Below are 17161 nucleotides of genomic sequence, written 5' to 3' on the forward strand. Positions count from 1 at the left end.
TAACCAAACAATTGAACTCAAATTGTTAATGAGTTCGACCAGTATTAATGAATTATTTAAAAGAACCTAAGTTCCATTCTTGTGTAGAATAATTCTCAACCAAACTTTACTTATCTTCATGATGAACTTACATTATTAGAGTCTCTTTTCCATGATCCGAAAGTGTAAAATGTAACACTCTAATCGTTGTGTTATTTATTGGTGATTTATATGGTGTGTTTAGTTTATTATATGGTTTATTTTATTAATAATTAGAATAAGGGTGAAATATTAATTATTTTGGTGTTTGGGGAGTTAATAGAAGTTATTAGAAATTATGGGGAGTTAAATGAAAATAAAGGGGAGTTAAGTAAATGAGAAGTTAAGAAAAGAGAAGTTAGAAAGCTTTGTACGTGAAAACTGTCAAGTTGGGAGAAAAGGGAGAGAAGAGCAAGTTAGAGCTAAAGAGTGATTTTGCTGCACATTTCTTCTGCAATTTCTAAGGTAAGGGTGAGGTTTACTTCGGTAGTATAGATTTAATTTCTGAATTTGAGTTTAACAGAGTTTTGGAGTGAATTGAGATTTTGGGGTTTTATGATGAAATGATGATTTTGGAGTTGGAATGATGATTTTGATGTTAGAAATAGGTTCTGAGAGCATACAGTAGGTTAATTCACATCTGTAAACCAATTTGGGGAGTGGATTGAAGGAAAATGGGATTTTTGGGAAAAACTGGTTTTCTGCCCGTACAGAAGTTCATCGCTCGCCTCGCGAGCAGCTGGTGCTCGCCTCGCGAGTGAGCAACTTCATGGCTCGCCTCGCGAGCAAACCAACTCGCCATGGCGAGCAAGCCAGATCAAAACATGATTTTTCAATTGTTGTTATAAGATGTTTTGGGGATGGTTTAATGTACCTAAATGATTTTAATGATGACTGGAGCAAGTTTTAGGTTAAAAAGATGAATAGGGAGCTTAGAATTGAGGTTTAAGTGAGAAAATGTCATAATTCCCGAGAGCACCTATTTTTCACTCGCCTCGAGTTCGCCTTGAACTCGCCATGGCGAGCAACCAGTTTTGCGAACTCGCCATCGCGAGCAGATGTGCTCGCGAGGCGAGCTACCCAGTTTTGTGTGCTGTTTTGCTTGCATGAATGGTAGTGATTGAATGTTGTTGTTTTAAGCATAGTTATATTTAATTGTGCATATTTCTGGATGGTTGGATCTCTAATTGATGTTGTTGCTGATGACTGTGATGTATGTTAAAGTTATTGAATCATACATGTTGTTTAAATGGAGTCACATGGAGTATGTATGCATGGTCAAGTTGTATGTAGATATACACAAGTAGGTCCATTTCATATGCATAAACAGCAGAGAGGACTCATGTCCTGGAACACTAGTTGTTCACAGCGGTGAGGGCTTCGGTCCTGATGAATGCTTTAACCATTCAAAAGCGGTGAGGGCTTCCGTCCTGTCTGGTACCACATGCATAATTGCATATTTTGAGGAGTTTAGTGGTGTTGTCATGGTCATGCATGAGTCTTAGTTGTTGGTTGTAGATGCCACATTGATGATGATGATGTTGTTGATGAATATATACATTTATATACATATTGTGATGGGTGGATTTTGATGATATTGTTGTGCTTGTGAATTATATACAAGATGATGTATTTGATGTTATAGGGTGTTAGATTCATTTGAAGATTTTAATATCTATATTTTATTGTTGTGAATCTCACACCTTCTGCTTGAAAATGTTGCCCTTCCTATGGGTAACTTGCAGGTGATCCTGAGTAGTCGGTGGTGGCTCAAGAGTCGTGTCTAGGGCTCTGATACGTGGGATGGGAATTATTATTAGTATTATTGTTGTTTTTCCTTCCTATGTATCAATTTTTGGAACTTGATGATGTGGCCCTTTGTTGGTTGATTTGTTGTTGTTAGGCTTAATGCCAAGATATGATTTGGAGGTTTTAAACAATCGTTGTTTGTTTGGTGATATTATTCCGCTGCTGAATTAATGTTGATTTCTATGGATGTTTCATAAATAGATTTTTATATTCTATTTAAGAAAATTTGATTATGTACTGTAGCATGGCCGTTTGGTGAATTACTCTGATGAATATTTTATTATTTAAGTACTTTTGGGTAACGGGGTGTTACAATTGTATCAGAGCAGGTTGGTCCGTCCGGCCAAGTATTAGAGTCGTGTTGAGCCACCTAGGATAGAGTGTCAACTTTAATGTTGCTTTTTGTTGATGTTCTGAGTTGTTGTTTCTCGTGTAGTTATTCGAGATGACTGGAAGTAGTGATGCTGCGCTTGAGGCTGTAGCTCAAGCTGTTCAACAGCAACCTAAGGCGGAGACTGGTAGTGATGGAACCAGAATGTTGGAAACTTTCTTGAGAAATCATCCACTAACGTTCAAGGGTAGATATGATCCTGACGGTGCTCAGAAATGGCTGAAGGAGATTGAAAGGATTTTCAAGGTCATGCAGTGTTCTGAGACACAAAAGGTGCGGTTTGGGACGCACATGTTTGCGGAAGAGGCTGACGACTGGTGGGTGAGTTTGTTGCCTGTGCTGGAACAGGATGATGCTGTGGTAACTTGGGCTATGTTCAGGAAAGAGTTTCTGAGCAAGTATTTTCCGGAGGATGTCAGAGGTTAGAAAGAAATTGAGTTTCTGGAGTTGAAACAGGGTGACATGTCCGTCACGGAGTATGCTGCAAAGTTTGTGGAACTTGCTAAGTTCTACCCTCACTACAGTGTGGAGACAGCTGAGTTCTCCAGGTGTATCAAATTTGAAAATGGATTGAGAGCTGATATTAAGAGAGCTATTGGGTATCAGCAGATCAGAGTCTTCTCTGAGTTGGTAAACAGTTGCAGAATTTATGAAGAAGACACCAAAGCTCATTATAAGATAATGAGTGAGAGGAGGGGTAAGGGACAGCAGAGTCGTCCTAAGCCTTACAGTGCTCCTTGTAACGCTCCTATTTCTATTAAAGCAATTAAACATGCGAATAATACATTTATTCAAGAAATAGAGATTACGTCTTATTCAAAATTCAAAAACCAATAGACATGTATGTAAACCTCAACAGTTACAGCGGAATATAAATCAGAGTGATCAAATATATACATGTCATGAGCAAATAAATCATATCCCAAAGATAAATCTCAAAACCCAAACATACGGGTAGTCATCAACAAAATAATAATCCAAACGAAAATATAAACAACCTAATCTAGACCGACACGACAAGCCTAGATCAGAGCCGACACGACACCGATATCGGAGGAAGCTCCCGATATCCCAAGCAAAGACTCACCGAGACTACTCCTGCACAGCGTCTACTCACCCATACAGGCAAGTAGGCGGTTAAAACCACTGGGGGTAAGCATTACATTATCATAATCCAGATAATAATCAAATTCAATAATATCATGTACTTGAATAATAATAGTCATGCATAAATACTTATATCACAACTTGCTAGTTCATATCCACATATATCAATCACATGAATAATTATCCAATCATAAATATTCATTCACAACATCAGTCATAGACAATCATTAGCAACATTCATTCATCTCAATTCATCACCAATCACATAATTCACATATGACTCATGCTATGATATGCACTTATGGACACATAAATGCATGCGGTACCAAATCTCAACAAGGTCGTCACCTCCGATGGACAAGTCAACATCGCATGTAAGGCTCACCTCTGCCTTACAATAATCTCGAAGTAAAAGAGTCATCCCTTTTACAGCAACAACGACTATGATGCATGGACATGTGTAAGGACTCGATAATGCGACAACAATCACCATTTCAAACTCAATATATAGGACAACACCCAATTATATTGATTATCTCCACAACATTGAATTATCAAGAAAACATGCCCATACACAATTAAATCATAGTATTCACCATCACACTTCAACATAATTATCAATAGTCAACAATGTCATGCAACATCAACTATATCATATAGTTTCACCATTTCAAGCATTCTCATATTCCAAGTAATAGGGAAAAACAACATCTCATGATAAACATCATATCCAAAATATAATCACTCCTTCATACAACTTCACTTAGTCATACAAGAATAATCACAATAACTCACAAAACAATTTGCTAAAGAAACATTTCCGACAAAAATCCAAATCATGTGGTAAACGGCCAACATTGATAATTTTCAAAGCTAGGCAACTTATTCAAGTTTGAAATCCTACAATTCAATCTTAATCAATCATATAAGTATGAGCTTAGGCCACTTACGAACTATCGATCATTAGTTCAAAGGTTAGCCTAAGTTCGTATGAGAAAATCCCAAGTTTAAACATTCCACATTCCCACCCGAAAATCAATTTTGACATGATTAAGACATTGTACGAACCTTACAAGCATTGCCTAAGCCCATAAGAACTGTGGACTAAGCTTGAAACTCCTTTTGTTCACCAAGACCAAGTTCCAACAATTTCCGAAAAACCGAAACGACACAAACTCAAGTTTCAAACCATTTAGAAAATTAAAGTTTCGACAAAGCCAAATGTGTTCCAGTAGAAAAGTAGGTGAAAACAGCAAAAGAACACTTCAAAACGATCGCCTAGGACCCCTGCACGACCACCCCCAAGCACCCGGACACGGAACAACGTTCCCGTTGTCCTGTCATGGGCGCCTGGCGCTAGAGGTGCAGCGCCCAAGCGCTGACTCCCTGTAAGTGGGCGCCCAGCGCTCCACTACAGGCGCAGCGCTCCGTAAACGCGCGTTTTCGCGTGTCTCGGCCGCGGGTTTTCGCCAATTTCGATCAAAAATCGAACGTTTAAAATCCTCAATCATCAAAAGTGATCCGAGGCATAACCCGAGGCTCTAACACATCGAACTCGCTCGTTTCGGGGCATTTGTACAAGTTATGAAATTGTTTAAAATAATTTTTCTCAAAACAATAAGTTCTCAAACAACCACAATTCTCAACAACATCTCAACATAAATCATACCCAAGTCATGAAATGAGATCAACATCATCAATCAACTACAATCATAACATATAATCATACCCTCCATCATAATTCAACAACAACATGTCAAATTCATCCATTTTGCACAATTTTCATAACTTTTCATTTTCACATATTCAAACATGTAATTTAACCAACAATCATACAATTATTATCAATTCATGCATACAAACATATCATCAAAGTTGGAGCACGAATTTAGCAACAATTATCCATTCATTCATTTCAACCCATTTCATCCAAATCAAGAAAAATTGCAAAGAATGAACATGATTATGATAAAGACTAACCCCCTTACCTTAGATGAAGATTAGACCAAACCTAGGCTTCAATTTAGCTCCTAAGCTTTCCCAATTGGATTCTTCAAGTTCTTCTCTCCAAACCCTTATCTTCTCTTCCCACTTTCTCTCTCTAGAAATGTTTTTTGAAATGAAAATGATTTGGTTCTTCTAACACTACCCTAGTGTTATCTCTACTAATGGGCTTAACTTAGTTTCTAGTGGGCTTAACCCGTTTCTATTCAAACCAAAAATATTACTACACTCCAAACGATATTTTAATTAATAACGGTAAAATGTCACTAACGGTAAAATCTCGACTTTCTCTAGTAACTTAATGAAATAACCATTCTCACTAATTACTAAAGCAATTCCCACTAAAAATTATAATTTTACCCATCCTCACAAAATTACCAAAATACCCTTCTAATACGAAAACCCATGAAAATGCACCCGATGATAATTAAATACACACAAGCACAAATAATCACACACAAACACATAATTAAAATAATTAAAATAAACCTAGCTAAAAATCGGGCTGTTACACTCCTGCTGACAAAGGAAAGCAGAAGATGAATGATGATAGGAGGCCTAAGAGGAGAGATGCTCCTTCTGAGATTGTTTGTTACAAGTGTGGTGAAAAAGGCCACAAAAGCAATGTTTGTGGTACAGATGAGAGGAAGTGTTTCAGGTGTGGTCGGAAAGGACACAATTTAGCTGAATGCAAGCGTGGGGATATTGTCTGCTACAACTGCAATGGAGAGGGGCATATCAGTTCGCAGTGTACTAAGCCGAAGAAGGTTAGAACTGGTGGAAAGGTGTTTGCTTTGACTGGTACGCAGACTACCAATGAGGACCGACTTATCAGAGGTACTTGTTTCTTGAATAGTACTCCTTTAATTGCTATTATTGATACTGGTGCTACTCATTGTTTCATTGCTTTAGAAAGTGCATATAAGTTGGGTTTGATTGTATCTGATATGAAAGGAGAAATGGTTGTTGAAACTCCAGCTAAGGGTTCAGTAACTACTTCTCTTGTTTGTTTGGGGTGTCCTATATCAATGTTTGGTAGAGATTTTGTGGTTGATTTAGTTTGTTTGCCGTTGTCGAGTATGGATGCTATTTTTGGGATGAATTGGTTAGAGTATAACCGAGTTCATATCAACTGCTTTAGTAAGACGGTGCATTTTTCTTCTACTGAAGAAGAAGGTGAGGTTGAGCTTCTGTCTACAAAACAGATGAAACAGTTTGAACGGGACGGGATTTTGATGTATTCTCTGATGGCTTATTTATCCGTAGAAAATCAAGCTGTGATTGGCAGGTTACCTGTAGTGAATGAGTTCCCAGAAGTGTTTCCTGATGAGATTCCTGATGTGCCACCAGAGAGGGAGGTTGAATTTTCAATTGACCTTGTTCCAGGAACAAAGCCGATGTCGATGGCAACATACCGTATGTCAGCTTCTGAGTTAGCTGAATTGAAGAAACAGTTGGAGGACTTGTTGGATAAGAAGTTTGTAAGACCCAGTGTTTCACCTTGGGGAGCACCGGTGTTGTTGGTTAAGAAGAAGGATGGTAGTATGAGACTGTGCATAGATTACCGTCAATTGAATAAGGTTACGATAAAGAACAGATATCCGCTTCCGAGAATTGACGACTTGATGGATCAGTTGGTTGGTGCTAAGATTTTTAGTAAGATTTACTTGAGGTCTGGTTACCATCAGATTAAGGTGAAGGATGAGGATATGCAGAAGACAGCCTTTAGGACACGATATGGTCATTACGAGTACAAGGTGATGCCTTTCGGTGTTACTAATGCGCCTGGTGTGTTCATGGAGTATATGAATCGAATTTTCCATGCTTTTCTGGATAAGTTTGTTGTGGTGTTTATTGATGATATCTTAATCTATTCTAAGGATGAAGAGGAGCATGCAGAGCATCTAAGAATTGTATTGCAAGTGTTGAAAGAAAAGAGGTTGTATGCGAAGTTGTCAAAATGTGAGTTTTGGTTAAGCGAAGTGAGCTTTCTGGGTCACATTATTTCTGGTAGTGGTATTGCAGTGGATCCTTCGAAGGTTGATGCAGTATCACAATGGGAGACTCCGAAGTCAGTAACTGAGATCATAAGTTTTCTGGGTTTGGTTGGTTATAACCGCAGGTTCATAGAAGGGTTTTCGAAATTGGCACTTCCGTTGACTCAGTTGACCTGTAAGGGTAAGTCTTTTGTGTGGGATGCTCAGTGTGAGAGTAGTTTCAATGAGTTGAAGCGAAGATTGACAACTGCTCCTGTTTTGATTTTGCCTAAACCAGAAGAACCGTTTGTTGTGTACTGTGATGCATCTAAGCTGGGCTTAGGTGGTGTTCTAATGCAAGATGGTAAGGTGGTAGCATATGCTTCTAGGCAATTGCGGGTTCATGAGAAGAATTATCCTACATATGATCTGGAGTTAGCTGCGGTGGTTTTTGTTTTGAAAATTTGGAGGCACTATTTGTACGGTTCCAGATTTGAGGTGTTCAGTGATCATAAAAGTTTGAAATATCTGTTTGATCAGAAGGAATTGAACATGAGGCAGAGGAGGTGGTTAGAGTTCTTGAAGGATTATGATTTTGGCTTGAATTACCATCCTGGTAAGGCCAATGTGGTTGCTGATGCATTGAGCTGGAAAACATTGCATATGTCTGCTTTAATGGTAAAAGAATTTGAGTTGTTAGAACAGTTTAGAGACTTGAGTCTTGTCTGTGAACTGTCACCTTAGAGTATACAGTTGGGGATGCTGAAGATTGATAGTGATTTCTTGAACAGTATCCGAGAAGCTCAGAAAGCAGATTTGAAATTTGTTGATTTGATGACTACTGGTAGTGACACTGAGGACAGTGATTTTAAAGTTGATGATCAGGGTGTGCTGAGGTTCAGAGGAAGAGTTTGTATTCCTGACAATGATGAGTTGAAGAAGTTGATTCTTGAGGAGAGTGACAAGAGTAGGTTGAGTATTCACCCGGGGGCTACAAAAATGTACCATGATTTGAAGAAACTGTTTTGGTGGCCCAGTTTGAAAAGAGATGTTGCTCAGTTTGTTTATGCCTGTTTGATTTGTCAGAAGTCCAAGGTTGAGCATCAGAAGCCTGCAGGGTTGTTGATGTAACACCCCGTTTTCCAAACGTGAAAATTTCATTTATTTAATCAGAGTAATTCACCTAAACGGAATGTCACATTCTTTTCTTAAAATCATAAACTGTATAAATAACTATTTATCCTTTAAAATTCAATAACTAAAAAGTCTTTAATACTTCGCAGCGGAAATTATTCAATAATCAAAACAGTCTTTGGCACTAAAGTCTCTTTACAATTATGTCATAAAAATCCATTCTAAAAACATAGTCATAATTCTTCAAAAACAATACGTAAGGAATAGAAAGCAATAACAAAGTTTCCATCCCGTTACGTATCAGAGCACCTAAAGACACTTGAGCCACCACTCCTACTAATCATTAATACCTGCAAGTTACTCATACGAAGAGCAACATTTTCAAGCAGAAGGGGTGAGATTTCACAAAACAATAATATCAAGCATATAATTCAATAATTATATTTAACAACACAAATAACTTCATCTATTCGCAATAATACTTCTTAATGTATAACTCATAATAATCCAACTAACCTCTCTAATTATCATTTACTTTATAATCATCACATTATAAATATCATCATATAACACATATTAACCAAATCGTAACAAACATAGATCATCACATCATAGTCATAGTTCATATATAGCATAACAACATCTTAATTCTAATTCATATACAACATAACAACATCATTAATTCATAATAATAATTATTCATCAAACATCTCATTATCAATTCATTAATAAAAGACAACTTATCAATTTAACATAAACATCATCAAGTACACTTAACAACTCATAGATATCATCATGTAATCATCATCACTAATAACTTTAAAACAACACATTATAATCATCTCTTATTAATAGTAATAATTATCTACATCATAACATAAACATCTTCTTATAATAATATAACAACAACGTAACATGATATTCACTTAATAATAATAATAATTATATATACATCATCTCGTCATAATATAATAATATAACAACAACATAGCATGATATTCACTTAATAATAATAATAATTATATATACATCATCTCTTCATAATATAATAATATAACAACAACATATTCATCTTCTTGTATTAATATAACAACAACGTATTCATCATCTTATGAAAATATAATCAACACATACTAACACCAAAATTAACATCATAAATCTTCAACATAAACATCTTAAACAATATCATCTTAAACATCATAGCATCTTTGATAAACAATTACCAAGTAATCACAACATTCGATCATCATCAATAACATAATATAATATTCACTTAATAATATTAATCATATATAGAACAACATATTCATCACTTAATAGTAACAATTATACACAACATCATAACAACTTAACAATATCATAATCATTATCTTAAACAACATAACAACGTAACAATATCATAATCAATATCTTAAACAACGTAGCAACATAACAATATCATAATCAACATGTTAAACAACATAGCAATATTTTGGTCAACATCATATAATTCACATCGTATAATCTTCGTAGGTACTTCTTTAACAACACATGGGTAGAACACAACTCGACAAACTCATGGATGATAATTCATCAACAACGACCTTGACTCGACATATGCGACAATGCAACTTAGACACTTATATGCATGTGGTACCAATCGTCATCATAAGTATTAATATACTTTTATCGTGCGGAGGACAAAGCTCCTAAAACGTGCGGAGGACAAAGCTCCTAATTGTGGTGAGGACAAAGCTCAATGAAATGCTATGCATGGACTCTTAACAACAAAACACCGTAATCATCGTAATCAACATATCATCATGCATCCAATAATTTGGAGCTAAACGTCATCATTTCATAATATATATATATATATATAGACATCATGCACTTAGTTAAATAACAGCAGTAGCACAGTCAAATCACACAACAATAGAGAGATATCAATATATCAATTTCAATTCACAACATAACAATATTAATGTGAAGCATCAACAACTTAAACATCAAACATCTTCCACATAAGGCATATAAATATTTCAAATAATCAACAACAACAACAACATAGGCGACACATGAACATCTCAGGATATAACAATATCAAATGATAATCAACAACAACTCATGCAACTTAGTTAAATAACAATAGCAGCATAATCAGATCATATCAACAGCTTAATACCAATTCATTTTCAACAACTTCCTGATCATTCAATAATAATTCAAGTAATGCAATCAATCAATAAATCACATTATAAACACTTAGCATTTCAATATAGCTTCACAAATAACAGTTAACATCTTAGATAGGTCTCATTAGTACCTAAAGTCCCATTCCTAATCCATTCAAACGACTCAGGTCTCAAATTCCTAAAAAGCACTCAATTCTGGATGTGCTCGCGAGGCGAGAGTTCTTACTCGCCATGGCGAGTACCACTCATCTCCCAAACTAGTGTTGTTCTGGGTTCAATCTGATCCTACATTCAATCCTAATCAATACTAGGTATGTTCAGGCGCTCTAAGGCATCCAAGGTCCAACTAAAAAGGTCAAAACACAAAATCTAACATGCTCTCTGCCTTAGCTCGCTATGGCGAGTAAGGTTGCTCGCAATGGCGAGCAATACCAAAACACTCGCGAGGCGAAGGGGAAGGCTCGCGTGGCGAGCGATGAAGATCATCACTCGCGAGGCGAGGATCATAGCTCGCCGTGGCGAGCGATGAATCTAGGCTCGGACATGATGCACTTTCTACACGAAAATCATCATCTAACAAGGTTCTAAGCCTAATTTCAATTCCAGAATTCATCTAAATCATTATCTAAGGTCTAAGGACAGTTTCTATATCTTTTTAACAAGTTTCCACCGTTTAATCATCAATTCTATCAATTTGACCTAACTTCCGGTTCTTCTTAAACTCATCCTAATTCATGTTAAACTTAACCATTGATTCACATAATTAATAGAATTGCAAGATTAGTCTCACCCTTACCTTATAATCAGGAAATCGCAGCCCCTCTAGGTCTCTCCCTCTTCTCTTGGCTTTTCTCCCTTTTCTCCAAAAGCAGTCGTACGTACGTTATGTTTTTCTAAACTAGGTCTCTCCTATTTATATAAATCTTTAACCTACTTATTTTTCTCTTAAATCCAAATATTAATATTCTATCCCAATATATATATATATATATATATATATATATATAATATTTCTATAACAATAATAAATAACAAATATATCTATAACATATATATATTTCCATAACAAATCATTTATATTTCCATAGCAAATGACATATATTTCTACAACAAATCATACATATTTCTATGATAAATAACATTTATTTCTATAACAAATCATATATATATTTCTATAACGAATCATATATATTTCTGAATCAAATAACATATATATTATATTAATAAATATATAACATATATCATAACAAAATATCACTCATCAAAATAAATCATATAAATCACACAAATCATATAAGTATATTCTAAACTCATTTAAAATAATCAAATAATTAGAGAGGGCGTTACAGTTGACACCGTTGGATGTACCGGAATGGAAGTGGGACAGTATCTCTATGGATTTTGTGACGAGTTTACCGAACACTCCGAGAGGGCATGACGCTATTTGTGTTGTGGTCGACCGGTTGACGAAGTCGGCACACTTCATTCCTATCAATATCAGTTATCCGGTAGCACAGTTGGCAGAGATTTATGTTCATAGTATTGTGAAGTTGTACGGTGTACCGTCGAGTATTGTGTCGGATAGGGATCCGAGGTTCACTTCTAGGTTCTAGAAGAGTTTACAGGACGCCTTGGGTTCGAAGTTGAGGTTGAGTTCGGCTTATCATCCTCAAACAGATGGTCAGTCGGAGAGGACAATTCAATCATTGGAAGATTTGTTGAGGGTGTGTGTACTTGAGCAAGGTGGAGCTTGGGATAGTCACCTACCATTGATTGAGTTCACTTATAACAACAGCTATCATTCGAGTATTGGTATGGCACCGTTCGAAGCCTTGTATGGTCGGAGGTGTAGGACTCCTCTATGTTGGTTTGAGTCAGATGAAAGTGTTGTGTTGGGACCGGACTTGGTTCATGAGACTACTGAGAAAGTCAGGTTGATAAGGGAAAAGATGAAAGCTTCGCAGAGTCGGCAGAAGAGTTACCATGACAAGCGAAGAAAGGCTCTTGAGTTTCAGGAGGGTGATCATGTTTTTCTGAGGGTCACTCCTTTGACGGGTGTTGGACGTGCATTGAAGTCGAGGAAGTTGACTCCTAAGTTCATTGGTCCGTATCAGATTTCAGAGAGGGTTGGAATAGTGGCATATAGGGTTGGTTTGCCACCACATCTTTCGAACTTGCACGATGTGTTTCATGTGTCACAGCTTCGGAAGTATGTAGCGGATCCTTCACATGTGATTCCAAGGGATGATGTACAGGTGAGGGACAACCTGACAGTTGAGACTATGCCGTTGAGAATTGATGATCGTAAGGTGAAGTCCTTGAGAGGTAAAGAGATACCTCTTGTGAGAGTCGTTTGGGGTGGAGCGACTGGAGAAAGTTTGACTTGGGAGCTGGAGAGTAAGATGCGGGAGTCGTATCCAAAGTTGTTTGATTGAGGTAAGATTTCGAGGACGAAATTCTGTAATTTGGGGAGAGTTGTAACACTCTAATCGTTGTGTTATTTATTGGTGATTTATGTGGTGTGTTTAGTTTATTATATGGTTTATTTTATTAATAATTAGAATAAGGGTGAAATATTAATTATTTTGGTGTTTGGGGAGTTAATAGAAGTTAATAGAAATTATGGGGAGTTAAATGAAAATAAAGGGGAGTTAAGTAAATGGGAAGTTAGGAAAAGAGAAGTTAGAAAGCTTTATACGTGAAAACTGTCAAGTTGGGAGAAAAGGGAGAGAAGAGCAAGTTAGAGCCAAAGAGTGATCTTGCTGCACATTTCTTCTGCAATTTCTAAGGTAAGGGTGAGGTTTACTTCAGTAGTATAGATTTAATTTCTGAATTTGAGTTTAACAGAGTTTTGGAGTGAATTGGGATTTTGGAGTTTTATGATGAAATGATGATTTTGGAGTTGGAATGATGATTTTGATGTTAAAAATAGGTTCTGAGAGCATACAGTAGGTTAATTCACATCTATAAACCAATTTGGGGAGTGGATTGAAGGAAAATGGGATTTTTGGGAAAAACTGATTTTCTGCCCGTACAGAATTTCATCGCTCGCCTCGCGAGCAGCTGGTGCTCGCCTCGCGAGTGAGCAACTTCATGGCTCGCCTCGCGAGCAGACCAACTCGCCATGGCGAGCAAGCCATATCAAAACTTGATTTTTCAATTGTTGTTATAAGATGTTTTGGGGATGATTTAATGTACCTAAATGATTTTAATGATGACTGGAGCAAGTTTTAGGTTAAAAAGATGAATAGGGAGCTTAGAATTGAGGTTTGAGTGAGAAAATGTCATAATTCCCGAGAGCACCTATTTTTCACTCACCTCGAGTTCGCCTTGAACTCGCCATGGCGAGCAACCAGTTTTGCGAACTCGCCATCGCGGGCAGATGTGCTCGCGAGGCGAGCTACCCAGTTTTGTGTGCTGTTTTGCTTGCATGAATGGTAGTGATTGAATGTTGTTGTTTTAAGCATAGTTATATTTAATTGTGCATATTTCTGGATGGTTGGATCTCTAATTGATGTTGTTGCTGATGACTCTGATGTATGTTAAAGTTATTGAATCATACATGTTGTTTAAATGGAGTCACATGGAGTATGTATGCATGATCAAGTTGTATGTAGATATACACAAGTAGGTCCATTGCATATGCGTAAACAGCAGAGAGGACTCATGTCTTGGAACACTAGTTGTTCACAGCGGTGAGGGCTTCGGTCCTGTCTAGTACCACATGCATAATTGCATATTTTTAGGAGTTCAGTGGTGTTGTCATGGTCATGCATGAGTCTTAGTTGTTGGTTGTAGATGCCACATTGATGATGATGATGTTGTTGATGAATATATACATTTATATACATATTGTGATGGGTGGATTTTGATGATATTGTTGTGCTTGTGAATTATATACAAGATGATGTATTTGATGTTATAGGATGTTAGATTCATTTGAAGATTTTAATATCTATATTTTATTGTTGTGAATCTCACCCCTTCTGCTTGAAAATGTTGCCCTTCCTATGGGTAACTTGCAGGTGATCCTGAGTAGTCGGTGGTGGCTCAAGAGTCGTGTCTAGGGCTCTGATACGTGGGATGGGAATTATTATTAGTATTATTGTTGTTTTTCCTTCCTATGTATCAATTTTTGGAACTTGATGATGTGGCCCTTTGTTGATTGATTTGTTGTTGTTAGGCTTAATGCCAAGATATGATTTGGAGGTTTTAAACAATCGTTGTTTGTTTGGTGATATTATTCCGCTGCTGAATTAATGTTGATTTCTATGGATGTTTCATAAATAGATTTTTATATTCTATTTAAGAAAATTTGATTATTTACTGTAGCATGCCCGTTTGGTGAATTACTCTGATGAATATTTTATTATTTAAGTGCTTTTGGGTAACGGGGTGTTACATAAAATATTTTATATATGCTTTTCATCAAATTTTTATTATTTTTACAATTGTGTAAGTATTTTAAAAAGTTATATTTTGATGTATAAATAGTGATTTTTTGCTCAAAAAGCTAAGTTTTATTAATTGATGAACTTAATTAAAATTAAAATCTTGCAACACAAGATGTGCCACGTCACTCAGTTACACAAACTGACCCAACCATCGCCTACTAAAAAGAACAAATATACAACATTTGGAACATTGATTAAACAATTCAACTGACTTCATTCCTCAAAAAAGAAAAAAGTTCAACTAACTTCACAGCGCAAAAGTGTGAACAGAACGTGCATTCATCAACTCCTATTTTGTTTTTCTTCAGACATCATAAATCACATTCCACGGATTTGATTGGATGTTTCTTAAAAAGATGGAAAGGTTAACGAGTGTTTTCGAAGAATTCTTTAAGGATTGTAAACAGTAAGCTATTATAAAAATTTGCGTAATCAATATATTGAAAATTGAAATATTTAACTTTAAATGAATAATTACTTATTTTAGATTGCTTAAAGAGTGTTCGGGGGCACTCGTTAACAAGACAAAAAAAACTTCGATGGTATGTAATTTAACTCTTTTTTCTGAAGAAATTAATTTAACTCTTAGTCCAATGTTCTGTTAAGAAAAAAAAAATCTTAGTATGATGAAATACTTCATCTAATAAGAGGAAAAATAAAAACAACAATTTTTTACAAATATATTCTTAAAGAGGTTAGAGAAGCGTTAAGAAAAGGATGAGTAGTGACAAGACAGTTGGGCTGAACAACATGCTTATCAAAGTGTGGAAGAGTCTTGGCGATAGAGAAATTGTGTGGCTCACAATATTTTTTAACGAGATTATGAGGACGAAGAAAATGTCGGACGAGTGGAGAACAAACACTTTAATTCCAATCTATAAGAACAAGGGAATATACAAAACTACGCGAATTATAGGGGAATTAAGCTAATGAGTCATACCATGAAGTTATGGGAAATGGTGATTGAACGAAGACTAAGAGAGAAGACTCCAGTTACGGATAACCAATTTGGTTTTATGCTTGGGAGGTCGACTATGGAAACGATCTACTTACTTCGACGCGTGGTGGAGCGATATATGACGGATAATAAAGACTTACACTTAGTTTTCATTGATTTGGAGAAGGCGTATGATAGAGTTCCTAGAGAGATTTTGTGGAAAGTCCTGGAGAAGAACGAGGTTAAGATTGCCTATATTAGAGCTATCAAGGATATGTATATGAGGGAGCTTCGACTAGTGTGAGGACGCAAGATGGGACTACCGAAGATTTTCCCATAACAATAGGATTGCACCAAGGGTCAACCCTGAGTCCTTACCTTTTACTTTGAGTAAATAGGCAAACTAATGCATGACATACATAATGAAGCACATAAATGACATATGATTGGCATAACCAAGATGTCAAAATATATGGCTTTGTTATTGCTAATTTTAACCACACAAAAAATTTCCACTTCCTTTATATTGTGAGCACTGCACACTCTACACCAACACACTTCTCTCACTTTCAAGAAAAAAAAAACATAAACTTGTTAGTTCTCTCACTTTATAAAAGATCTTGAAGGAATCATGGTCTTCTTCCCCCCGTTAAGATTCAAAGGAATGGTAATAATATTATTCAAAGATCTTTACCAAATACTGCCAATTTGTTCTACCATACTGCCAATATATGGTTGTATACCCTCAAAACTTAGCTAATATGCTCTACAATTCAGTGATAATACAATCACTTTTAGGGATAAGAAAAAACTATAAAAAATTTCAAGTTCAGGGGTATTTTGCACATTTCAGGAGGGTAATTGAAGAAAAAACTATACAAATTTTGCAAAACGTCATGTTGACTAACAGAAGAATTTGACGGAGAGGGTAAATTGATTAACGTTGTGCAATTTCAGGAGGGTAATTGATGTTTTCTTAATTTCAGGGGGGTAATTGACGAAACTTACAATTTAAGGGGGGGGGGGGTAATTGCCTATTTACTCCTTTTAATTTAGTTTGGATGTATTGACAGAACACATTCAAGAGTTAGCACCGAGATGTATGCTTTTTGAAGATGATGTAGTCTTGCTTGGTGAGTCGAGGGAGGGAGGGAGGC

The sequence above is a fragment of the Medicago truncatula genome, chromosome 6, assembly GCF_003473485.1.
Source record: "Medicago truncatula cultivar Jemalong A17 chromosome 6, MtrunA17r5.0-ANR, whole genome shotgun sequence".
Lineage (NCBI taxonomy): Eukaryota > Viridiplantae > Streptophyta > Magnoliopsida > Fabales > Fabaceae > Medicago > Medicago truncatula.